The sequence below is a fragment of the Hemitrygon akajei genome, chromosome 13 (assembly GCF_048418815.1).
Source record: "Hemitrygon akajei chromosome 13, sHemAka1.3, whole genome shotgun sequence".
Taxonomy (NCBI): Eukaryota; Metazoa; Chordata; class Chondrichthyes; order Myliobatiformes; family Dasyatidae; genus Hemitrygon; species Hemitrygon akajei.
The window spans coordinates 79634901-79661352 of record NC_133136.1 but is presented as its reverse complement, the minus strand read 5'-3'; positions in this window follow the sequence as shown (position 1 = coordinate 79661352).

Here is a 26452-nt window from a genome sequence, read left to right as displayed (position 1 = left end):
ATCAAGGTTGAAGATACAAGGTAAATGGTAAGGCACTGAGGAATGCAGTAGAACAGAGGGATCTGGGAATAAGGATACATAATTCTCTAAAAGTGGTGTCACAGGAAGATAGGGTAGTAAAGAGAGCTTTTGGTACATTGGCCTTTATAAATCAAAGTATTGAGTATAAGAGTTGGGATGTTATGGTGAGGTTGTATAAGGCATTGGTGAGGCTGAATTTGGAGTATTGTGTGCAGTTTTGGTCACCGAATTACAGGAAGGATATTAATAATGTTGACAGAGTGCAGAGAAGGTTTATAAGGATGCTGCCAGGACTTGAGAAACTGAGTTACAGAGAAAGGTTGAATAGGTTAGGACTTTATTCCCTGGAGCATAGAAGATTGAGGGGAGATTTGATAGAGGTGTATAAATTTATGATGGGTATAGATAGAGTGAATGCAAGCAGGATTTTTTCCACTGAGGCTAGGGGAGAAAAAAAAACCGGAGGACATGGGTTAAGGGTGAAGGGGGAAAAGTTTAAAGGGAACATTGGGGGGGGGGGGGTTTCTTCACACAGAGTGGTGGGAGTGTGGAATGAGCTGCCAGATGAAGTGTTAAATGCGGGCTCACTTTTAACATTTAAGAAAAACTTGGACAGGTACATGGATGAGAGGTGTATGGAGGGATATGGGCCAGGTGCAGGTCAGTGGGGCTAGGCAGAAAAATGGTTCGGCACAGTCAAGAAGGGCCAAAAGGCCTGTTTCTGTGCTGTAATGTTCTATGGTTCTATGGGAGGAAATGTTGCAGGCTCTGATTATCACTTCCCAGTTCTGCTTGGCCCGAGCTGGGTTACCAGTGAACTATAGACCTGATGAAGTACTAATTGGAAATATGAGCGGATTGAATTCTTATAAATAGCTCAGCCAAATGTTGATCATGTGCAAATCACTGGAAACAAAATTGTGAAGGAAGGCACAGGAAGTTAGTTAGCAGACATTAACTGGTGTAACAAATGCTCTGTAAACAAGCACATTAACGTACTTTTGATGAGATCTTTTATACCAGCTGATTTGCTTTTGGCTTGAGGTTATGTAGTTTAGAACTTGAGAATAAATTGAAGAAATACATAACTTCAGATATTTTCTCTTTTGAAGATATAATGTTTGTTATATATTAGTATGTTACATTTGGGTTTGAGGGTTGGTACTCAGATTCAATGAAAGGACAGTGATCTTCATTTCATTCTCATCTTGTTGAATTTACATCATACTGCTTGTCTGCATGTATTCAGACATCCGCACTTTCAGCACTTGGCTGAGAAATAGTTCCACTTTCTAAGCATGATTATACTTCTGACTTGAAGCACGATAGCTTTCTAAGGTAATGATTTGCATAATATCAACAGATCATTTCAGTAAGCCTTCAAACATTTTCTGTAGGATTCAGTTAGCTTTCCACCATACGGCTGTTGTATGTTTCTTGACAATTTTTCTATCGACCTTGTCTTGATCTGCCTCAAGTATAAGCCACTAAGTGCTTTTGGCACTCATCTGCCCCAGTTGATGGTAATTTTAGAAGCAATTTTTCAAGAACCCTTTGAATATTTTCTACTTTTAGGTTAAATCTCCTGCCTTTATTTAGTTATTTAGAGATGCAACATGTTAACAGGCTCTAATGGTCCAATGAACTGATGCTACCCGATTATAGCCATGTAACCAATGAGCCTATTAACTGTGGGAGGAATCAGGAGCACTCTGGGTCACCAACGCATAGGAATATCTACATTTATCTATCATATATAGATAATCATACAAAGATTTCCAGTGCAAAAAGAAAGATTAATTCCTATATTTAACTTTTAAAAAATCTAGCATGATTAATTCATATAGCTGGATATGAAGTAACTTGTTCAATATTCCATGTGGTAATACAATGCCTGATATCCAATTCCACATCCACTCTGTTGAACTGTAGTTTATGGCTTTGCTGAAACGTCTCCATCCATGCTCGCATTTCTACAAGATGTACAACGTAGAGGTAATTTATACCTCAAAGCTACGCACTCAGATGTTCCACAGACTTCACACATCAAAGTAATGAGCCTCTGCTATATCTGTGTGATGTAACGCCACTGAAAGACATACATATGTTTGCATGGTCCATCTGTATGTCACCCAACATGTCTATTTCCTGAAATTGACTGGTCTATGTACATAAAATACAGAAGAATATTTTCAGAGGGAGAAATATTTCTTGATTGTGGACATTAAATAATTCAATTTTGCTCGTATACTGGGAGTAACTTGGATTTTTAAAGCACAGATGGCTTTCTGCTGTTATACAGCAAATGAGACATATTTATACCTTAGGGAGAGAGAGTAAAGAAATGCTGATATCTGTGATTCTCTGGGTCTTAGATGACACTGAGAAAGCTCAAACTGTTTGCTATACACACACACACACACACACACACACACACACACACACACACACACACACACACACACACACACACACACACACACACACACACCTCCTTTTGAACAAACTAGTGACCTTTTGGGCAGCTGGATTATAGCTGAAGTTAATTGCTGGATCTGGTAATATGGAAGAAAGTTGTTCTCTAAAAAAAAATCTACCTCAGTCAAATTAGTTTTATTTTTCCAGCAATCTTAAACTGGCTGATCAGCACTGATTGATACCAGTAAGGCTCCTTGTTCTTCAGACCAGCTTGATATGCTAATGAAGCCAAGAAAGTAATGTTTTAGAGTGAGGCAGAACACGAATTGGAAATGATCTTCCAGCTGTCTGAGTCAGGCAGGTCATCTCATGCACAACAAATGTATTCTTTAGAGTATCGCAAGCCTCTAGCAATTCTCGAGTGCCTTAGCCATTTGAAGTTTAGGTAAATTCAGAAGCAGAATCAGAAAGTTGTAAAATTTGTCAGCTCCATTTTGATACTAGCCTTTGTAGTATCCAAAACATCTTCAAGGAGCAGTGCATCAGAAAGGCAGCATCCATAATTAAGGTCCCCTGTTATATAGGATATGCCCTCTTCTCACTGTTACTATCAGGAAGGAGGTACAGAAGCCTGAAGACACACACTCAGCAATTCAGGAACAGTTTCTTCCCCTCTGCCATTGGATTCCTAAATGGGCATTGAACCCATGGACACTACCTCACTTTTTAAAAAAATATGTTATTTCTGTTTTGCACTAATTTTAATCTAACTATTTAGCGTGCGCGCACACACACACACACACAGATATACTTACTGTAATTAATGTACTTACTTATTTTAATTTTTTTCTTTCTGTATTGTATTGTACTGCTGTCTCTAAGTTAACAAATTTTATGACCCATGCTGGTTCTGGTTCTGATTCTTTTGTGTTTAAGTTACCGGTTGTTTTATTCCCAAGATGATCAGGAATTAAAGTTATTTTGGATTAAGAATGAAAACAGACACCACTGGGCCTTGTTTCTGACTTTATTCAAATACCTATTGCACATCTGTTGCAGATCGTAATTTGAATTTACCTGGCAATTCAAAAAAGAAGTAACTGCAGGTTAAGCACTTAGACACAGATTAAAAGCAACTCTTTATGTCCTCCTATTACAACTTCAGTCAATAGGGACCGAGTAATATCAGCAACAAATTTTGTTACAAATTATACAAAATTATGATAAACATAGATAGGGGAGACTGGAAGAAAAACATTTCCCATATTAGAGGGCAGAATTTTATGCAAGGGGTAAAGGGTTCCTGCCCTTTTTATACCATGGATCAATGCCATTAAGCAAGGGATCCATGGGCCCCAGGTTGGGAGCCCCTGGTTTAGTGGGAATCTGCAGAAGGTTTCACCCAGAGGGTGGTTAGAATATGAAGTGCACTGGCTGAGGTGAGTGATAGATGCAAGACTCTTACAACTTTTAAAAAGCATTCATACAAGCAGTTGAGATGCCATGCTAGTCATTGTGATTAGTATAGATGAGTACTTGATGTCTGACACAACCGTAATGAGCCGAAGGACTTCTTTCTATGCTCCTTGGAGGTTTCTTGTTAGAGGAAGTAATGATGGTCTTAAATATTTTTCAGCTGTTGGATGAAAATCTGCTGATATGGCATAGTCTGGCCTACTTGCAACTTCAGACCCACTCGAGGCACCTAGGAAACCACATGTAGGAACAGGCAGTGAATGCTGGACCTTGTCAGAATTGCCCAAGTCCTGATGATGGATAAATAATGGGTGAGAACCCATGGGCATAATTTATAGATATTTTCAAAATAATTCATTTAAGGCCATGTTAATGTAGGAAGAAAAAAATATGAGTTCACTCTAAAGGGGTTAATATATTAGCATAAATAGAAGATTAGTTTATTGGCAGGAGACAGTGGGTAGGAATATTTGAGTCATTTTTATGTTGTAAGAGTACTCCTTCAGATACAAGAAAACTCTGTTATGGGAACTCAATATTCATAAGGTATATTCACAACTTGAAGGACAGAATCTTGAGCACATAAATCTGAGCTGATACTTTTGGAGTACTGAGGAAGTATTGCACCGTCAGAAATGCAGTCTTTTGCATGCTGCCCTAAGCCAAATTCCCTTCTGCCTGCTCTGTTGGATTTACAAATCCATGGCGACATTTCGAAGAGTGGTGGAGGCATTCCCAGTGAGGTGACCAATGTTTCTTTCTCAATTTGCATTGAGTAAGGCATTCCTCCTTTGCCATCTGTGCGAATTTGTGCGACAATTTTTTTTACATTCCTTGCATTATAATGATGTTGGTTGCAACAGCTTTTGGAATGCCCTACATGAGAAGTGAAAGACTTGACGTAAATGCATGGCTTTCTTTTTTCTCCCTGTAGAATTTAAAGACTGCAGAGTATTTAACATTGTTGATGATACAAAGGCAGCTGGGACAATGCATTGTGGGGAGGACACAGATTTAAACACCAGATATTGACGAGTAAGCAGGTGCTGATAGAGTACAACTTGTGAGGTTGTTCATTTTGTAGGGAAGATAGAGAAACAGAACATTTTTAAATGGTGAGAACCCAGAATGCAGAATGATCTTTTTTTCTGGTTCACAAGACACAAGATCTTAACAGATCAGTAAATAGGGAGGAGAAGGGATTGTCACTTATAGCAATAGAGTTGAGTACCAGGAGCCTTTCTGCATTTGTGACAGGCTTTCCTATGGCCACACTGGAAGCATGATGTGCAGTTTTGCTTTCTGCACCTAGAAAGGATGTACTTGCATAGGAGTTGGCACAGTGTAAGTTCACTGGATTTTTAGGACAAATGTTTCTCCAGAAGAAGTAATTGAATACATATCCTCTGTGGACTGATGATTTTAATCAAAGCTGCATGATTCTGAGATGAAGGGTGTGGATAGGTTCTGTTGCCTCTGACTAGAGAGCCGTGAGTAAAGATGTAATTTCAGAATAAGTTTAGGAATGAAATGAGGAGATTTTTTTTAAACTCAGGGTGCTCCAGATATTTGAATTTTCAGAATGTTCGGTTTTAGAGGATATATCAAGACTGAAATCAGTAGATTTATTGATGCTAACAGAAATAAAGTATATGAGGAGGGACAATGATGTGGTCACACTTCAGGTACTGCATTTTAATTCCTTTACATGTGGTCTTTCGGAATGGTGGAGCATGAAATGTATGACTTTCTTCTACTTCTATTTCTCATTTTTGTATTAATTCCTTTTGGAGTAATTTCTGACAAAAGCTGAAGAATGAAAGAAATGATAGAAACATAGAAAACCTACAACACAATACAGGGCCTTTGGCATTTACTTACTTTAGAAATTACTAGGGTTACCCATAGCCCTCTATTTTTCTAAGCTCCATGTACCTATCCATGAGTCTCTTAAAAGACCCTATTGTATCTGCCTCCACCACTGTTGCCGGCAGCCCATTCCACGCACTCACCACTTTCTGCGTAAAAAAACTTACCCCTGACATTTCCTCTGTACCTACTTCCAAGCACCTTAAAACTGTGTCCTCTCTGTGCCCTGGGAAAAAGCCTCTGACTATCCAGATGATCAATGCCTCTCATCATCTAATACACATCTATCAGGCCACCTCTCATCCTCCGTCACTCCAAGGAACAAAGGCCGAGTTCACTCAACCTATTCTCATAAGGCATGCTCCCCAATCCAAGCAACATCCTTGTAAATCTCCTCTGCATCTTTTCTATGGTTTCCACGTCCTTCCTGTAGTGAGGTGACCAGAACTGAGCACAGTACTCCAAGTGTAGTCTGACCAGGGTCCTATATAGCTGCAACATTATCTCTCCGCTCCTAAACTCAATTCCACGGTCGATGAAGGCCGATGCACCATATGCCTTCTTAACCACAGAGTCAACCTGCGCATATAGATCTTGAAAACTTGTCTAATGTGTCTCAAACTTCTTCAAACTTACAGCACTGCTAGTCCTACAATTTGAGCTTGAAAACTTATTTGTGTAGAGCATACCGGTCACCAAGGCAGCATTGTCTTGTTAGTCTGAACTTCAGCAGTTCTCCAGGTAGGTGCTCCTATAACCTGCTTCACTTACACAGAACATTGCCAGAATCAGCATTGCCATTCAAGATCTAATCTTGCTCACCTCAGGCAAATTCTATTGACCTTTTCCTTTAGATCTTTAATCTTGTTTTAGTGGGCAGGTTTTCCCACCCCTACTTTCTACTTGTATCCAGTATTCCAAATACAGTAGGTTTTGGTCAAGAACATATTTATCCTGATCAGCTAGACCATATGTGAGGTCAGGAACTTCCCTAACATTATAATAGCCCAGAACAAATTATGTCCAAAAAAGTGTCGAGAACTTTGACTTGTGGCAAAGCCCTGTGATCAGTTTTCCTTCTCTCAAACTTACATTATTTCTGAACATTATAATATTCAGCAGTACTCAAAAATTAATTCAACTATATACCAAAATAAAATATTAAATCTGTTACATACCCCGTGGGTATCTTGTGACTGTCTTATGACCATGATGTAATTGAGTATCTGGTGAGCATGATGTAATGGTCTTGTGACGGTGAGGTCATGTGATTACCTGCCAGTGTGAGGTCATGTGATGACCTGTTCTCAACAAGTATAAAACTGGAAAGCCTGCAGTGATGCAGGAGTTTTTGTATTGAGTCGTTGTTCAATTCGTCAGTTATTCCATTATGCTGCGTATTTGGTCTCATGACGCAGTTTCGTTTTAAAATGGAGTTTTACTTTCTACTGTAAGGTACAGGATTGTAATGCTGGCAGTTTTTGCTAATCGCTGCCAGTTTGTTTGATGTATCTTTGATTTAATTTTAAAGTCTAAATGTTGGAGAAGATTTTACCGTAGTACAGGAACCTGAAGGATCGAGTAAAGTTCGGCAGTTTAATACAGGATTGACCTTATTGGATCTTTGTTCAAGGAAGTAGTGACCTGCATCTGAGATAACCCCTGCCTGTAAGAGCAGAAAGGGTTGTGCAGTAGTCATTCGCCAAGAAAAAGGTCAGTTCCTTTAAGCTGTTTTTATTTCCTTCGTCGTGAATCCTCCGGGCAAGGCATATTTCAGCTAGGATCAGCAGTAATGTCACGTCGTCGAGGAATTCGTTACTTCAGGAAAGTCTCTCCTAATTGACTGTATAAATCACTTGGACTTTTGTATTTGCCATGTTTACAACTGTGTTCGCATTTACCACTTTAAGTCTGTGTTCGCATTTCCCACTTTAAGAACTGTTCGAGTTGCCATATAGCAGTTAACTTCTGGTTAAGTTAGTTGTTTGTTTACTTTTCATTTTTGTTGAGCAGAGTTTGATAATTGTTTATTTGCTTATAAAAACCTGACTCAACTCTATATCCATTGTTGCCGGAGACATATCGTAACAAATCAAAAAAATTAACAAATACCTCAAAACATCTTCGAAAATTCCATTATTTTTTCCTCACAATAATATCTTCATTAACACAAGTAGCAAGACAAAACAGATGCAGATTGATAAATAGATTCCACAGCAGAAGTACTTGGTCATCTTAGAAAGCTTATGCTTTGCTTCTGCCCTGTGAATCCGGCTGTGGAGCATAGTGACTGATTTGCTGGGATACCAGAGGGATTGCAAATGCTGGGAATCTGAATCAACACTCACAAAATGCTGGAGAAACTCAGCAAGTTACATAGCATCTATGGAGGGAAATGAAGTCAACGTTTAGCGCCAAGACCCCTTTATTAAGACTAAAATGGAAGGAAGCAGAAGCCAAAATAAAAGAGTAGTTGGAGGGGGAAGAGCAGGAGCTGGCAGGTGAATCCTGGTGGAGGGAAGGCAGATGGTGAGGAAGGGTGAAAAGAAGGGGAATAATGTCCCGAGCTGGGAGGATATGGGCATAGCAAAGAGCTGAAGTACAGGGAAACTGATAGGCCATGGAATAAGGGAAGGAAGTGGGGAACCGGAAGAAGGAATGTGAGGCGATGAACAGATTGTGAAGGTGGTGGTCAGGAAAGGGCAGGGGAAATGGGGCCTCAGGGATAAGAGAAAACTGACAGAAGGGTGGCAATAAAAAAAGCGAGTGGTTACTGGAAGTCAGGGAAATTGATGTTTTTGCCAATCAGATGGAATCTTTGTTTATAGTAATGTGACCTTTCAGGTCCTATGTCCCGCAATCATCTCTCCACCTTTCAACTTGACCTATGACCTGCCAGCCCTTGCTCCCTCATCTCTCTACACCTTTTTACAATGGCTTCTTGCTCCTTCCTTTGCAGTTCTGATGAAGGGTCTCAGCTCAATACATTGACTGTCAATTTCAAGCCATAGATGCTGTCCTGCCTGACCCATTGAGTTTCTCCATTTTGTATGTGTTGTGACAGATTTGCTGCCAGGAATCTGTAGACAAAGTCTTAGGCACCCTAACTATATACAATATGTGCCTAAGATCTTTGCACAGTACTGTACATATAGAAACGCATGCAGAGTTCCAGACTAGATTCTGTTGACCTTGGATCTGCAGGAACTTAACAATAAGATCCAATGTGTTACATTCTGACAAAAGGTATCTCAGTGTATTAATTGCCTGTAGAAGCCATACTGAAATGAAAACTTTCTATATAAACCAAGTTTTTTATTTACAGCTTGCAATATAATATATAAAAATGTACATAATTTTAACAAATACTTCCAGAACAATGCACACAAAATGCAGGAGGAATTCAACAAGTTATGTATCATCTACAGAAGTGAATAAATAGTTGCTGTTTCGGGCTGAGACCCTTCTTCAGAACTGGAAAGGAAGGGGGAGATGACAGAATAAAAAAGTGGAGGGAGGGAAAGGAGGAGAGAGAGAAGGTGATAGATGAGGCCAGGTAGGTAGGAAAGGTAAAGGACTGGAAATAAAGGAATCTGATGAATAGGAGAATGGACTATAGGAGAAAGGGAAGGAAGAGGGGATACAGGTGGAGGTGATAGGCAGGTGAGAAGAAGTAAGAGGCCAGAGTGGAGAATAGAAGAGGGGAGGGGGAGGGGAGGAAACAAATTACTGGAAAAATAAACCAATATTCATGCCACACACAAAATGCTGGTGGAACACAGCAGGCCAGGCAGCATCTATAAGGAGAAGCACTGTCGACGTTTTGGGCTGAGACCCTTCGTCAGGACTAACTGAAAGGAAAGATAGTAAGAGATTTGAAAGTAGTGGGGGAGTGTGGGAAATGCGAAATGATAGGAGAAGACTGGAGGAGGTGGGGGGAAGCTGAGAGCCGGAAAGGTGATTGGTGAAAGTGATACAGAGCTGGAGAAGGGAAAGGATCATGGGACGGGAGGCCTTGGGAGAAAGAAAGGGGGAGCGGGGAGCACCAGAGGGAGATGGAGAACAGGCAGAGTGATGGGCAGAGAGAGAGAAAAAAAACAAACAACTAAATATTGTCAGGGATGGGGTAAGAAGGGGAGGAGGGGCATTAACGGAAGTTAGAGAAGTCAATGTTCATGCCATCAGGTTGGAGGCTACCCAGCTGGTATATAAGGTATTGTTCCTCCAACCTGAGTGTGGCTTCATCTTGACAGTAGAGGAGGCCATGGATAGACATATCAGATTGGGAATGGGACGTGGAATTAAAATGTGTGGCCACTGGGAGATCCTGCTTTCTCTGGTGGACCGAGCGTAGGTGTTCAGCGAAACGGTCTCCCAGTCTGCGTTGGGTCTCACCAATATATAAAAGGCCACACCGGGAGCACCGGACACAGTATACCACACCAGCGGACTCATAGGTGAAGTGTCGCCTCACCTGGAAGGACTGTCTGGGGCCCTGAATGGTGGTGAGGGAGGAAGTGTAAGGGCAGGTGTAGCACTTGTTCCATTTACAAGGATAAGTGCCAGGAGGGAGATCGGTGGGAAGGGATGGGGGGGGATGAATGGACGAGGGAGTCGCATAGGAAGTGATCCCTGTGGAAAGCAGAAAGAGGGGGGAGGGAAAGATGTGCTTGGTAGTGGGATCCCGTTGAAGGTGGCGGAAATTATGGAGAATTATACGTTGCACCTGGAGGCTTTTGGGGTGGTAGGTGAGGACAAGGGGAACCCTATCCCGAGTGGGGTGGCGGGCGGATGGGGTGAGGGCAGATGTGCGGGATATGGGAGAGATGCGTTTGAGAATATTCATGCCATCAGGTTGGAGGTTACCCAGAATGAATGTAAGGTGGTGCTCCTCTACACTGAAGTTGAAACGGAAATGGGAATCAGAATTAAACAGTCTGGACACTGGGAAGTTCTATTTTTGGCAGATGGACTGGAAGTGCTTGACGAAACAGTTCCCCAATTTACGACAGTTCTCACCAGTGTGGAAGAAGCCACGTCGCGATCACTGGAAACAATAGACGACCACAGAAAATTCACAGGTGAAGTGTTGCTTCGCTTGGAAGGATTGTTTTGAGCCCTGAATGGAGATGAGGGAGGAGGTGAATGGGAAGGTATAGCACTTTGGCTGTTTGGAGGGATATGTGGCTGGAGGGAGATTAGTGGGGAGGTACAAGGGAATCACAGCGGGAGCTATCTCTGGGGAAAGTGGAGAGGAGGTAAAATATGTTTGGTGGTAGGATCCATTTGTAGATGGTGGAAATAGCAGAGAATGATGTGTTGGATGTGGAGGCTCATAGGATGCTAGGTAAGGGCAAGAGGAACTATCACTCTTAAGGTGGAGGGAAGATGGGGTGTGTGCAGATATTCAGGAAGTAGAGGAGATGTGGGTGAGGACTGCATTAATGGTGGAGGAAGGAAAACCCTTTTCTTTGAAGGAGGATATCTCTTATGTCTTGGAAAGGGAAAGCCACATCCTGGGAACTGATGTGGTGGGCAGAGGGACTAAGAAAAGAGAATAGCATTTTTTACACGAAGTAAGGTGGGAAGAGGTATAGTCAAGATAATTGTAGGAATCAGTAGGTTTACAAAAGATGTTGGTCAACAGTTTGTTTGCAAAGATGAAGACCGAGAGATCAGGAAAGGGAAGGAAGGGCTAGAAATGGACCAAGTGAATTTAAGGGCAGGTAGGAAGTTGGAGGGAAAATTGATAAAATTGACGAACTCAGCATGGGTGCATGAATCAGCACCAATGTAGTCATCAGTGTCGTGGAGGAATCGTTGGGAAGCATTACCAGGGAAGGATTGGAACATGGACAGTTTTACATAGCCAATGAAAAGGCAAGCATAGCTGGAGCCCATTTCCGGAAATATTTCAAGAAGTGAGCTTCTTCTAGTTATAGACTCATATTGTATAAGCCTGTAAACATTTGAATGAAACCTTTCCCAAGGAATAATGAATATATATATATATACATCCTTTCGATGCTAGATGATTCTTGATGACTATATAAGCTGAAAATAAACTCGTTCAGCTCGTATCAAACCTGGATTTTTTGCTTGTGGATGCTATTCTTGTATTTTTAGCTGCTGTGGGATCGCTCTTGATTTGCCTTAAAACTCAAGTGATAATATAACATCACTGGCAAAAGGATTCCCAAGTCAATAAAATTCAAGCGATGCAGCACTTCCAATCTGTGTTCTACAGTGACTTTAAAATCAATGCTCCGTGCCATTGAGAGGCAAAGGACAAATCAGTATTGCTGCTCAAGCTGTGATAGATTTAGTTTAGCAGTCACTTTAATCTTGCTGCACTGTTACATTTATTTTAATAGCATCTCCTTTTACCACCAATGACTTTGACATTATGTAAAAAAATGAGCGACAGGGATGTGGGTATGACTGGGGTAAGCCTTAGGTACTGGAGCAAGACTGGTGGCGGGTTGAGGCCCCACTGGCATTATTTAAAGGGGACATGACCTTAAATATCCCAGTGCTGGTGACGGCAAGGCATCCATTTCATCACTAAAGCCTTTGGCCTATGTGATCGTTCCCATCCTTCCCTACTGCTGAATGCCTTCAGGCCCCAGTGATTCTGTTTCTGATGCCCACCATTCACAGTCATCTTGCCCTCACCATGCCCTCCCACATAACTCCCACATCACAATCATCCCCCAGATGTCCCCAACCCCACCCCTTCCCTCCAATCCTTTCTATTCTGACCCTCCTCCCATTTTATCTCCTCCAGCATGTCTTGACAACTGTCATTGTCTGTTTACCTAATCATTGCCCCTCTGACCATCCCTCCTGTTTTCCCTCCTTCTCATGCCCAATCACATTCCCATTGGCCTTCCTTCTTAACTCCCCAGCTGTCTCCACACTGCGCCCACCTTCTTCGCAAAGACTCTTCCTACAATTCTCTTTGCGTTCATCTCCTCGCTGACTTTCCCACTGACTCTCACCCAGATGAGCCTGGAATCTGGTGCATTCACCTCTAGCTTTGAAATCTACAAATGTGCTTCCTCACTGCCCTGACTGATGGGGAATGCATTTGATGTTCCCAGTCATAGTGAAGGGTGAAGTGGAGGAGCGAAGCTGGTAAAAGTTGACAACTATTTTACCGTTCCTTATGAGGCCATAGCAGCATAATCTAGTGCAATGCTGCAGCTCATCCTGTTCTGACCCTCTCAATCAGCAGCATTCAAACGTTCATTAAATCTCACAGAATGTATACAGTATACAACCTGAAATTCGTAATCTTCACAGACGGTCACAGAACAAGAACCCCAGAGAATGAATGATAGAAACATCGTAGCCCTGAAGGCCCCCTCTCCCTCCCTTTGCACCAGGAGCAGCAAAAGCAACAACCTCCCCTCCCCCCACAACAGCAAAAGAGACCTTGATCCAGAGTCCATCAAACTCCCTCATCTCTTCCACTCTGGATGCAATCACGCACACTAAAGCCTCATTTGTCACCAGCTGTGATGCACTATCAATTACTCCAAAAGACTGGAAGTAGAGTAAATACTGAAAGGCTTTTATTAACAGTAAAATGGATCCACGTCCATGCTGTGTGTCTGTCCTGGACAGAGGGAGGAGCAGTGACACAATCGTCTTTATTCAGGGGTCCGTGCGAGGAGCCACAGGAGCAGTCAGCAGAGGGGCGTGTCCAGGCATGTCCGGACAGATCACTCAGTTACAACCTATATACATGGTTTACCACAAGCTGCCAGGCAGCTTTTCAGCCATGCAATATGCCATCACACCTTCATCTCCACCCCCAGTTTGGCCAACAGGATTTCAGCAAATCCATGCTGTTTAAATCTGCTGTATTTCATTACTCAGAACAAGGAAGTAGGAGCTAAGTGAAGGCGGAGCTTAGGAGGAATGATGGCACCTAACGGCGGCTCCTTTGCTTGCATCTTTGGAAATAGCTCTATTTCTACCTTTAATATCTTTATTTTTCCCCTTTCAGGGTTCTTTTGAAGACCCTGACCTGGAGTTACACGCGGACTTTGGTTCTTTGCTGGAATGGGACCCGTTCTTGGGGTTCCACGACTGGCCATTATTCAACATGCCAAAGGTTCGGCCTGAGAGTTTCGATCGTGTTCGGAAGCCTAATATCTCGGGGCTCTGGAGACGGGCGGATCGAGGGTCGGTGTCACGGCAGGAGACTCTTGTGTTGTCGGGGAGGCTGGAAAATCTTTCGCTGTGGGCCCCATGGCCCAAGGTCTTTGCAATCTTCGGACACAGAGCTTGAAAAATGTGTTGAAACAGACTTTTAATATCGTAAACCAGCAGGTTGTTGTTATGTCTCCCGCTCGCTGTGAAAATGGGGGACAAACCAGTGGTTTGTCGAATGTCGGATGATATGTGAAGTCTTTGGGGTAACTTTGGTCTTTATCTTTGCTATTGTTTAGCACACGCTTGGGCTCAGTGATGGTACCGTGCACTTTTGTTTTGCTGGTGTGGGGGAGATTCATTGCTTGCTGCCGCTTACGCGTGGGAGGGGGGAGCCGGGGGGGGGGGGTACTTTGGGGTTCTCATGTTTAACTGTCCTTCATTCTTTGGGGCACTCCTCTGTTTTCATGGACTGTTGTGAAGAAAAAGCATTTCAGGATGTATATTGTATGCATTTCTCTGACATTAAATTCAACCTTTGGACCACTGGACGTTGGGATGGAATGTTTGCATACCAACACAAATTCCGATCATTGAAGTTTTAACTGGGGATATTTCTCCAGGTTCCTAGTGAACAGAAATTTTGTACACCAAAATTATTTCATTTGCTGCTCCTAAAGACTCACACAAATGTTGGCGCTTTTACAATAAATAAATAAATATATCATTCATAGGTTCATTGTGCTTATTTGATAGTTCAATGTCTATTATATGGTAATTCATTATTTATACTTCTGTTTTCTTTAAACATGATGATTGCATTCACTAATTTTAGACCATAAGAACTTAAAGATCATAAGATATAGAGATAATAGGAGCAGATTAGGCCATTTGGCCCATTGAGTCTGCTCTGTCATTTCATTATGGCTGATCCATTTTTCCTCTCATCTTCAATCTCTTTCTTCCCACCCCCTTCCCGTATCCCTCCATGTCCTGACCAATCAAGAATCAATCAACATCTGCCTTAAACCTACATAAAGGAGGCCTCCAACAGCTGCCCATGGCTAAGAATTCCACAGATTCACCACTCTCTGGCTAAAGAAGTACCTCCTCATCTCTGTACCCCTGTATTTTGAGGCTGCGTCCTCTAGCCTTGGACACTCCCACCATAGGAAGCATCTTCTCCACATCCACTCTATCAAGGCCTTTCACCATTTGATAGTTTTCAATTAGGTCACCCCCTCATTCTTCTAAATTCCAGTGAATACAGGCTCAGACCCATCAACCACTCTTCATATGACAAGCTGTTTAAACCTGGAATCATTTTTGTGAACCTCCTTGAACCCTCCCCAGTTTCTGCACAGCCTTTCTGAGATAAAGGGCCTCAAACTGCTCACAATACTCCAAGTGAGGCCTCACCAGTGTTTTATGAAGTCTTAACATTACATTCTTGCATTTAGAATCTAGTCCTCTTGAAATGAATACGAACATCTCACTTGCCTTCCTTACCACAGACTCAAACTGCAAATTAACCTTTAGGAAGTTTTTGTATGTTCTCTCCATTTAGAAAATAGTCAACAGTTTCATTTCTTCCAGCACAGTGCGTGCAATACACTTTGCTACACTTATTCCATCTGCCAATTCTTTTCCCATTCTCCTAATCTGTCTAAATCCTTCTGAGTCTGTAGTCTGTCTAATTCCTCAAAACTACCTGTCCCTCCATTTATCTTCGCATAGTCTGCAAAATTTGCAACAAAGCCATCAATTCCATCCTCGAGTTCATTGACATATAATGTGAAAAGAACTGGTCCCAAAACAGATCCCTGTGGAACACCACTAGTCATCAGCAGCCAGCTGGACAAGGCTCCCTTTATTCCCATTATTTGCCTCCTGCCAATCAGCCACTGCTAGAATCTCTCCTGTAATACCAAGGGCTCATCATTTGTTAAGCAGCCTCATGTGTGGCACCTTGTCAGGTGCTTTCTGAAAGTCCAAATACACATCAACCAATTCTCCTTTGTCTATACTGTTTGTTATTTCTTCAAAGAATTCCAACAGAATTGTCAGGCAAGATTTTCCCTTGAGGAAACCATGCTGACTGGTTTATTTTATCATGTTCCTCCACGTACACTGAGGCTTCATCTTTAATAATTGACTTCAACATCTTCCCAACTGCTGAAGTCAGACTAACTGGCCTATAGTCTCCTTTCTTCTGTCTTGAAGGGTGGAGTGACGTTTTCTTGGCTAATAATTCAATTGATATGGATTGGAGTTTACCAGTCACTAATTATTGGGTTGACAAGTGGCACAAGGAATTAATCATGAATTATTTTTTGGAATAATGAACAGACTCAAGGAGTTGAAAGACTTGTTCCTATTCATAGCTTCTGGGTGTTTGATTGGCTTATGATGAAAATGATTCTTATCATTTCTGATCTGGGAAGGTGAGGCGGGATATGGGCTGAATTTTATTATTGATGTGTGTTGCGAATAATCTAATTTTATCCACATGGGAAATGCACCTGGTTCATTTTTCATTGACTAGTTCTCTATAATTGTCTAGTATTGTGTTTGTGAACTGGAGAATATTGGCTTTGTTGACTGGTCCGAGGATCAAACTCTGGAGAGTTGGGCAGGTCAATTCTCCCAAGTTGCTTGGTAATGAAAGTACATAGGGAAAGGAAGAACAAAGGCATTGAAGATAGGGGCTGAGAATCTGAGCAGAGAGGAAAGAATTAATCAATGGTCAATGGAGAGGAATGCCTCAGATATGTCCACTGGTCAGCAGAATTCCTTTAGTTGTGTATGTGAACTTCATCCTGAAGTTAATTGTTTTTAGTTGAAGAGATTTTGCTCCATTGTTGTAATCAGTCTCTCATGATAAATTAATTTTGGTGTCAACACAATTTTTATTACTAAGATTGAATAGATTGCGCTTTGCATCTAAATTGTGACGAGACAATGAAATAAGACACCAGAGCTCCAACAGATTGAGACCAAAGAACAAATCAAAATAAAGGAGTCATTGTGAAGTAGGGAACTTTTATTATGATGGGGATCTCATGCCATTTTTCATGTTAATTCTGGGGTTTAATCAAAGGACAACTTGAACAATGAAAACTATATAATATATTTACTTTCTGAACTGATTCAGTTTTCCTCTACAATGCTTTATTGTTTTTCTTTTCTACTTGTATTTGCAAAATGGTACCTGTGAAATCAACAGTAATAAATGTATAGTAACCTTGCAGTAAATGGATAAGCAACTCACACAACAGGCCAACAAGGTGTAAGGGTTAAGAATGCACCAAAGTTTCAAACATCAATACAAATCACTTCTCAGCTGAGGAGCAAGATTAGATTTTAGGGCAGTGGGGGCAATTGATGGCAGTGGTGGACTCAGATAAAATACTTTTGTTAATAATGCGGTTAGCTTTTTTTAAAGCCTCATATTGTGAATGTGCCGTCTTTAAAACGAGAGTGTAGAGGCAGCAAGGGCATAGAGTAAAGCAAAAAGGAGGAGCTTTCTAAGGTACACAAAAATATGCAATAAATACTTAAATGAATGGTTAATCTTTAAAAAGGAACAATGAATTGATATCAGTCCCAGACCTTTGTGTGTACAGTTGATCTCTGCTTTACCACTGTCTGAGCTATGGAAACTCACCCTTACAAAATTCACAAGTCACTACCCAAAATTTTGAGATATGGAATAATACCTGCTATTGTGAAATTTATGTGAAAAAATAAATAAAACAATGCATGATTTTTAAAACAATTGTTTCCTGATGCATGTGCTGATAACACAGTGTCGTGCTACCGGAAATTGCGATATGGCCTAATTTCTTGGAATACAGCATGAGGTCACCTGTATCTCATTGGCTCCTTCTGGTTTTTGATCAAGTACCAAAACTTGATTTCACAATCACTGCTCCTTCCTCAGAGAATGTCTCCAGCACCAACTGAACTAAAATTTCATCATGGTTACAACATTTTTCAAGGTGTTCAATGTTTCCCCAGCAACATTTCTGTCAGATTACAACTCTATGCCCATGCTTCTGTCTTTGCATAAGCTGGATTCAAATACGCATTCAACAAGTTCAGATAGGCAACAGCTGTGGAGAGAGTTAGCATGCCAGGTGATGTGATATCAGAACTGGGAGCAGATAAATATAAACAGGCTTAAAGGTGCATGGGAAAGGGGATTTTATTTTTTGGAAATCCAGCATGCTTTCCAAGTTCCTCAGGTCATTTCATAAATTATCCTCTGCAAGCTTTTGTTGCCTTTGACCACCATCTGGTTTGTTTCTTGGTCTCCCTGCCTGTGGCAGAGCTTCCTTTTAATTCTCCCTGGTCCACTAATAATGACCAAGAGGGACATCCTCCAGAAAGTTCATGGAACTACTTCGTTCATTTTTTTAAACGTTTTTTTTCTTTCAAATGTGCTTCTGTTGTTATAAGAGCCTGTGATCTACATTTTGGTGGTGTGATTTTGGGCCATCTGGCACGGTTCTGTCTTTGGGGGCTTGTTCCATGAAGCTTTAATCAAAAGGTGTGGTCTCCAGGCCAAGAAGCATGGAGATGGGGTGCAAGCCTGTGTTCGACTCTATTTCCCGCTGATTAAAGCACCAAGGAAGATTGAATAATGGAGGGCGAGTGCTTGTTCAGCACCACCTACCAGCCTGTAACTGTTTGCTGCCGGAGAAAGGTGTTTGCATGTGACCGTCTCTCTCTCTCTCTCCCTCTCGGTCAATGTGTCCGAAGGGAGGTGTCTGCTCTTGAATGGTCTCTCTCTCTCCCTGTTTTCACTTGTTTTCTTTTGTTGCCATTTGCATGATTTGTTTTGATTTGTGCATGGGGGTGGGGGCTGGGGCGGTGATGTTTGTCTTTGAATGGGTTCCATGGTTTTTCTTTGTTTCGTGGCTGTCTGTAGAGAAGGTAACTCTCAGGGTTCTATACTGCATACGTATTTTGATAATAAATGTACCTTAAATCTTTGTTATCTTTAGCTGAGTTTATATTTAACTACTCCCAGGTCAAATGTCAGGCTGACTGACATCTTTGTTTTCTCCCTTCTCAGATGCTGTCTAACATGCAGAGTATTTGCATCATTTTTGTTTTATTTCTAGTGTGACTACTGTCACTCATCTTTAAGCTCAGAAATTCAATAGGTATTTGGCACTAATGAATCCACATCCGTATCAATGCAAACTGAGCAGGTGGCAGGGTGCCATATAGAATGGAAGCAGGTTCTTCGACCAAGATGCTCATCCAAGCTAGTCCCATTTACCTGTCTTTGGCAAATAACCTTCTGAACCTTTCCTTTCTATGTACCTGCCCAACTGTCTATAAAAAGTTGTTATTGTGCCAGTTGAACCACTTTCTTTGGCAGCTCATTCATACAAATATGAGCCTTTGTAAAACAGTTGTCCCTCAAGTTCTTATTAAATCTTTCCTTCAGCCCTCAAGCTATGCCCTCCTGTTCTTGATTGCCTAACCCTGGGAAAAAGACTGGGTACATTCCCACATCTATACCACTCATTAAAAAATATTTTGATTGGACATTAATAGAAACAGAAAATATGAGTATGATTGCATTTTCATGACCAGGCTTTCTGTCCTATTCCATTAGTAAATGCAATCATGACTCATCATCCACTTCAATATCCTGTTCTTGTCATCTCCTAATATCACTTTAGTATTAAGAGATATTTCCATTGCCTTCCTATATGTATCAACTCTCTCCACTGTCTTCTATGGCAGTGAACATCACCAGTTCACCATCTACTTGGTGAAATCTTTTCTTCTGATCTTGGTTCTGAAGGAGATGCCATATATCTTGGGCCTATGACTCCAAGTTCTGGACACACTGCAGCCATTAGAGACATTCTCTCTATCATCTAACCAGTCTAGTCCTGTTTGAATTTTCAGTAAAATCACCTCTCATTCTCTTGGAACGTAGGCCTGGTTGATCCAATCTCTACTCATAGGTTCGTGCTACCATCACAAGATTCGACATATGTACACACCATCAATAAGTGGAGCTACAATTTTATGTACAGAATTTCTCATTCACGTTTCTCAATAAATTAACATAAATGGATCCAACTGTTATGAAAGAATTAAGCCTTTATTAACGTCTCATTTGTTTTAACCAGGTGATGGTCTCCCTTTTGTTGATTACATTGGGTTGTGTAACATTGCTCAGATCTTGTGTACATTTTTTATTCCCCTGTAGAAAACAACATTGACATAATTTCAATTAAACAGTAGATACACTATTAAAAAAAATGACTTTGACATCAGATGTCCTCTGTTCTAATTCCAAATATCTCTCTAACTAACAAGCTGACATTTTTAGAATGGAGCTCATTGATTTTTTTTCTGCATTGTATCTTTAAAATAGCTTCTTAAACTCTGGCTCGAACTTGCTCTTTCTTTTGTGATGACAAATATTTACCATGCATAGAAGGGTGCAAGAAAGCAACATTTAGAAAACCAACCAGGTTTAACATGGGTGACATAATACTTCTACAAGAATAAACTGGGGTTACGCATGATGCAATAAGTTAAACAGTAATGTGTGGCATAACCTAGGTTACTGCTATGTGGTGTATAAAAATGAAGAACTCACTGCTTAGTATGTTAATGCTCACTGAGTTTGAAAAACATTTTTGCCACAAAGAATTCAATTCACTAATAATTCAATATGACAGCAGCTACTTTTCACAACACAGGATGTTCTGTGCATACCTATTTATATATTCATTGCAGTGCTTACTGACATTTGGCAGCAATATTTGCTCTATTCCCGCCCCTCAGTGGTTTAAGCCCACAGTGCACTGGCATTGCCAACTAAAGAAGCAAATACGCTTGCAGAAAACTTCTATCATTGCATGCAACTTGTTTTTTGAAACGTGCCGGAGAGTGTGACCGGCATATCATATTTCTTTTCTTTAAAATTTAACCGTCATTTCAAAGTTGATCAGCTTAAGGAATGTTTTTTTAAATTTTTTAAAAAAAAATGCTATAAATACTGGAATTCTGAAACAAAAGCAGCAAAAAATGAGAGACACTTAGCAGGTTAGGCAGCTTCTGCTGAGAGTGACGCAGAATTAATGCTTGATGGCCTATTGTCAGAACAAGAAAAAAAAATGGCATATACGCATGTTTTAAGTTGCAGAGAAGGAGGAGAGGTGAAAACAAAGCAGAGAACGTTTATGATAAGGTAAAGAGTGATAGTGATGCAGATAGTGGTGACTCCACATGCAAGAGGAGATGCAAGTAGATGAAGATTGAGGACAGTGGAGAGAGGAAATAAGAGCTGGAGCCATGGGATGTAAAACAATATAGTAGTTGGAAATTTGAAATAAAAGAGAAAGCTAGAAATGCCCAGCAAGTATTGTAAGGAGAGGAAAATGTGAGTTAATGTTACAAGCTGATGACCTCTAATCAGAACTACTTTTTCTGATTCAAAAAGTTTTTCTGAACTAATTCAATGTTAAGTCCCAAGGGCTGTAAGTTATTTGTGTTCTGCTTGTTAGAGGTAACAAGGAGAGGATCAAAGGGAAACTGCAAGATCTAAGTCTGTTTCTGGTCTGATGGACAATGCACAATATTTTCTCTTACATATTGGCAGCAATGCTAAATTACCATGAATGATTACATTATGCAATAAGACTACACTCAGCAAGAACACTGCTGGCTTACTGTTCTGTTTCCCTTCTTCACACATGAGCGCATCTTTTAATTGAAGATGCCAATTGTTGGTTAAAAATTAAAGTCCTGGGAATTATCCAGCTGTTAGTTGGATTACAAATATCTGCCCATGGGACCAGGACTTGTTGAATAACAATTGCCATAATTCCACAGCATCTCCCCATCAGACACCAGACTCACACTATCTCTTGCCAATGTAAATGAACCAAAAACAATAGTACATGTTTGTCCAACTTGTCTCTTTGTTAGATTCTCAACAAGAAAAATGGCTCTGGATTAAAACATGTACTGGCTTCTTTGTTTTTCTAGTTAAAGATGCATTGTAATGCCTTTGGAGAGAAACAAATGAATTGGCTAATGTTTGGCTGCCAGTAATAATACCTTTGTGTAAACTCAGTCTTGCCTGCCAAGTCCTCAAATTGCACCCAGGAATTTTCAACTGTCGTTGAATCTTAATAAACATGTAAAATCAGATGCCAAAGATGTCATGGTTGGCTTGAGCTTATTATAGACAACAAAAAATGAGTTATTTGCTGTATGAATACCTTTGTCCTGTAATCTCAGATGATGGCATTCATTTCAAATGTGTGTATTTCAAAACATAAGCTTTCAGAAAGGATATGAACGCAATGTGTATTTTTCTTACGCAAAAACAAAAAAAAATACTGGAAACTGAGCAAGTCAAGCTGAGTCTTTGGAAGGAGAAACAGTCAAGTTTTCAGGTCTGCAATTCTTACTTAGTATGTTTTTAAACTTTTGGTGCTTTTTTTTTGGAAAGCACATTACACTTACCTGACTGATACCTGAAGACCAGGTCTCATTGCAGGTCACTGAATGCAATCAATCTTAAGGTCTGAACTCAAATATTTCATTTGAGTTTAAACTTTTGGGGGTAGGGGGTGGGGTCTGGTTAAATGAGGGGATTACTAATCCAGGACCTGAGTTGTGAGTCCACAGGTGGAATTTCATGTTCCATGGCAGCAGCTGGGGAACAAATTCATTCAACTAAACTATTGAAATGAGAAAATCACCAACAATATTGGTGACCAGTAAAGTGTATGAGCACTTTCAATATCCATTTGATTCACTGATGTCCCTTAGAATTTATTGGCAATGCCAGCATTTATTGGTCATCCTTAATTACTCCTGAATTAAGGGACCAGTTGAGAGTCAGACCAAAGCTGCAAGGTGCCAGATTATTGGAGTTTCACTGTAATTTGCAAATTTGCTGAAGTTATCACTCCTGAACATTTGTGGCGCATCAAAACGTTCAGATATGGCCCAAGTGCAGAGAGAGAAAGATACTGAAGCTGGTCAATAGTTCATTGATTTTAATGAGAACTGTTCCAGAAATTAAAAGAAAAGTAAAACAATAAATGTGTAGCCAATGGGGCTGTTAGCAAAAACCTTAAACAGAAAGTTAAATGCCAACACTGTGGCTGGAAGCAATAACTAAATACTAAATAAATACCACTCATTCACAGTGTCAATCAAAACTGTAGTCTTCTTTCCCGGACAAGGTTAAGGGTAAGCAGGGAGCATAAATGTTGCTGTGCTTATGATCAAGTCTCAACAAAACCAGAGTGAAAAGAAGAGAGTTAAATACCACCATAATGAAACAGTTCTCAGCTGGAACGTGCATACTCATAAGCGTGATTTCTGAACCTGTTCCGCAGCCCGCCTGTGCAGGCACGTAGACCCCATAAGATGTAGGAGTAGAATTAGGTCATTCGGTCCATCGAGCCTGCTTTGCAGCACCCCGCAGCAGAGTTTGGGGTTATGACAGTTCATCCTTATTGCGGCTGTAAAGTGTGATCGGTGAGCTTTGGAAGACGTGATTAACTAAACAAACTTACTGCCATACTTATAAAGAACACTGGCAAATTTCTTTATTACCAGAGCCAAGGTTCTCATATTTTCTCACGACACAAAGGGAGGCAATTTGGCCCATCAAGTTAATGCTAGTTCTCAGGGCAATGTCAATGATCCCAGTCCTCCAGTTATTTCCCTGTAACCCATCTTCTTATATTGCACATCAATCCCATTATCTATAAGAGGGGAATTTTTATAGAAACCAGTTAATTGGCCAACTGTCACAGCTTTGGGATGTGGGGGAAAACTGGAGCAGCTGGAGGAAAACTAACATGGAGAAGGGGGAAGACTTCATGCAGGCAGCAAACAAGATCAGGATCGAACTCTGCGTGCTGGAGTTGTGAAGTGGCAGCACTTCCTGTAGTGCCACTTTGCCACCCTTACCAGGGATGCTCCAGGGGCTTATCTACGGGAAATAGCGCCTAGGGCAAGCACTGAAATTGCGCCCCTGTCCAAATATCTGACACTCATCTTTTAGATAACTTTACCATAATATCAGCTCAAAAATACAAGTCAAACTCGTTAATCTTTTAGTTAACAAATTATGGCACTGCATGAAAATTATAACTGCACCTTCCTTGCTTTCACTGATGCAAATTGGTCTATGATGTGATCAAAGTCAGTTTTTTCAATTTCTTCTCTTTCTACACTCAGCAGAGCAAGATCACAGAGTCTGTTTTGACCCATGGAGGCTCTCAAATACGAAAGTATTAGTTTTAACTTGCTGAATGATCTCTCACAGTAGGTCATGGAAACTGTGATGGTTAGCATTATCTGAGATTGGGGAAGATGCTTTCACCTCCATACTGAACAATAAGTTCAAGAAGCTCTTCAGGTCTTGATATTTTCATGTTGACCCGCCTTGATGGCAACATTCTGCAATCCAAAATTTCTTCATATAGCTCCTGTCCATCAACATCAGAGCTGTACAATTTGCCTAAATTTTCGTACCACTTCTTTAGGTTGTTACTGTCGGTGCCATAACACAGTCCCTCGACATTGAGAAGGAAACCAAACTTGGTGTCAGTGTTGTGCAAATGAGCGAACCTTTTGTTCATTTCTCTGTGAAGATGGTCGAGTGTTCCCTTCATGACTCTTTCCATTTCCTCCTTAGCTGTTAATCCAGCATCTCTCGAGTTCTCATCAGCCATTTGTTTCTTTCATCTCTGACGTCTTTCAATTTCAATATTCCATCCTTGACAGAGACCGACTCCTTCTTTGAGTGACTCACTGACCACCACTTCTCCTTCATCATAAAAATGATCTTGGAGGGCTTTGAAATCCAGGGCAGCATCATGGAAGTTCATGCTAGGATCCTGCAGCCTCTTTTGAATGTGGTCAATGCAAATGAGTACTTTGTTCCAAAATCCTAGCAAAATCAGAAAATTGTAACTCAACATATGGTTGTACAGCTGCCTTGTGTCACTTCTTGTTTCACTGGTCTTGTATTCATTGTCTAGCATGTCCTGGAGAACTTGAAGTATCTCCTCAAGGTACTTGCTGACAGGCTTCACTGCTTCTGTCCTTGCACTCCACCTGGTTTTGGACTCCGACTTAACAACCACAGGCACGGCATTTTTGAGTTTTTCCCAGCGCTGTGTTGAACGAGAGAAAAACACGTAAAGAGCTTTGATGGTTCCATAAAACGTGACCGTCATTGTATTCTGTTTGGCTGCATGTACGCCCACCAAGTTGAGTGAGTGATTGTCGCAATTCACAAACACTGCCAGGTTGTTTTTCTCACATTCTTTGATGAACACCACTTCTGTGTCCAGTCACCACAGTAGCGTTGTCAAAGCACCATGACCGACAATCTTGTAGCTCCATTTTGTCCTTCTGTAACTGTTTCAAGATGTCTTCAACCAAGCTCTCAGCATCCTTCTGGCTTATCTGGATAAAACCAAGGAAGGACTCTCTAACACGGACTGTTTTCCTCTCAAAATCAACTTCCACATACCTCACTATTTCTGACATCTGTTCACAGTGTGCCTATTCAGGAGTCGAGTCGAACATGAGACCATTGTACTTGGCTTTACGAATGCTTCTCAGTAAACTCTGGCAAACAGTGGATGCCATCATGCGGATGAATTTGTTCTGGACACCCAGTGATAAGACGTGGATCCAGGATGACTTTCCAAATGAGTGAGGTGTTCTTTTATGACAAGGTCAGAGATGGCCAGTAGTTTCAGTAAGCCAAGGAAATTTCCCACATTGGAGTCGTCATCTAGCTGAAGTGACTTCCTGTGTCCTCGCAAAGCCAGGTTCCGAGTTGCAAAGTATTTTATGCAGTGAAGGATTCTCGTCAAGATATCACGCCACATCTGCTTTTCCTTCTCAATTTGTGACTGAAATACTGCGTCAATAACTCCTCTGTTTCCAGCTAAATTTCTTTCCACTGTGTGAAGCATTTTCATGAATACAAATTCTTTGAGGAGCTTTCTGCTGGTTGAATCCACTTTCCTGCTCCAATGAGGATTGATGGTCTGACTGGGAATAGAGAAGACAGCAGATACAAAATGTATACTTTTTAGAATGGGAATAGACCAGCCATGAGAGATTCACTTCCTCACCACGACCATTTCCCAATTTCCTCTTGAACCAAGTTTTGTTCATTGAGTGGTTATTTGTAGGTAGGAAAGGCCCCTCACTGTTCTGGAATTACTTTGAACCCAGCTTTATTATTTCTGTTCTCAACGCGTCAGGCAGAAATGCTTTTACAGTATCCTTGTCGAACTTCCGAAGTCCAACGTCATGCTGTTCAATCACTTCTGGTATGACAGTTCGAGGCTCTTTGACACCATCCAGTTCACTAGGTTCAGTGTCGTCAGGTTCAATCTCGTCAGGTGAAATCACTTCAACAAACTCAGCATAACCACCACCATCATCATTTTCCTCTCCTGTCATGTCCATGTTCTCT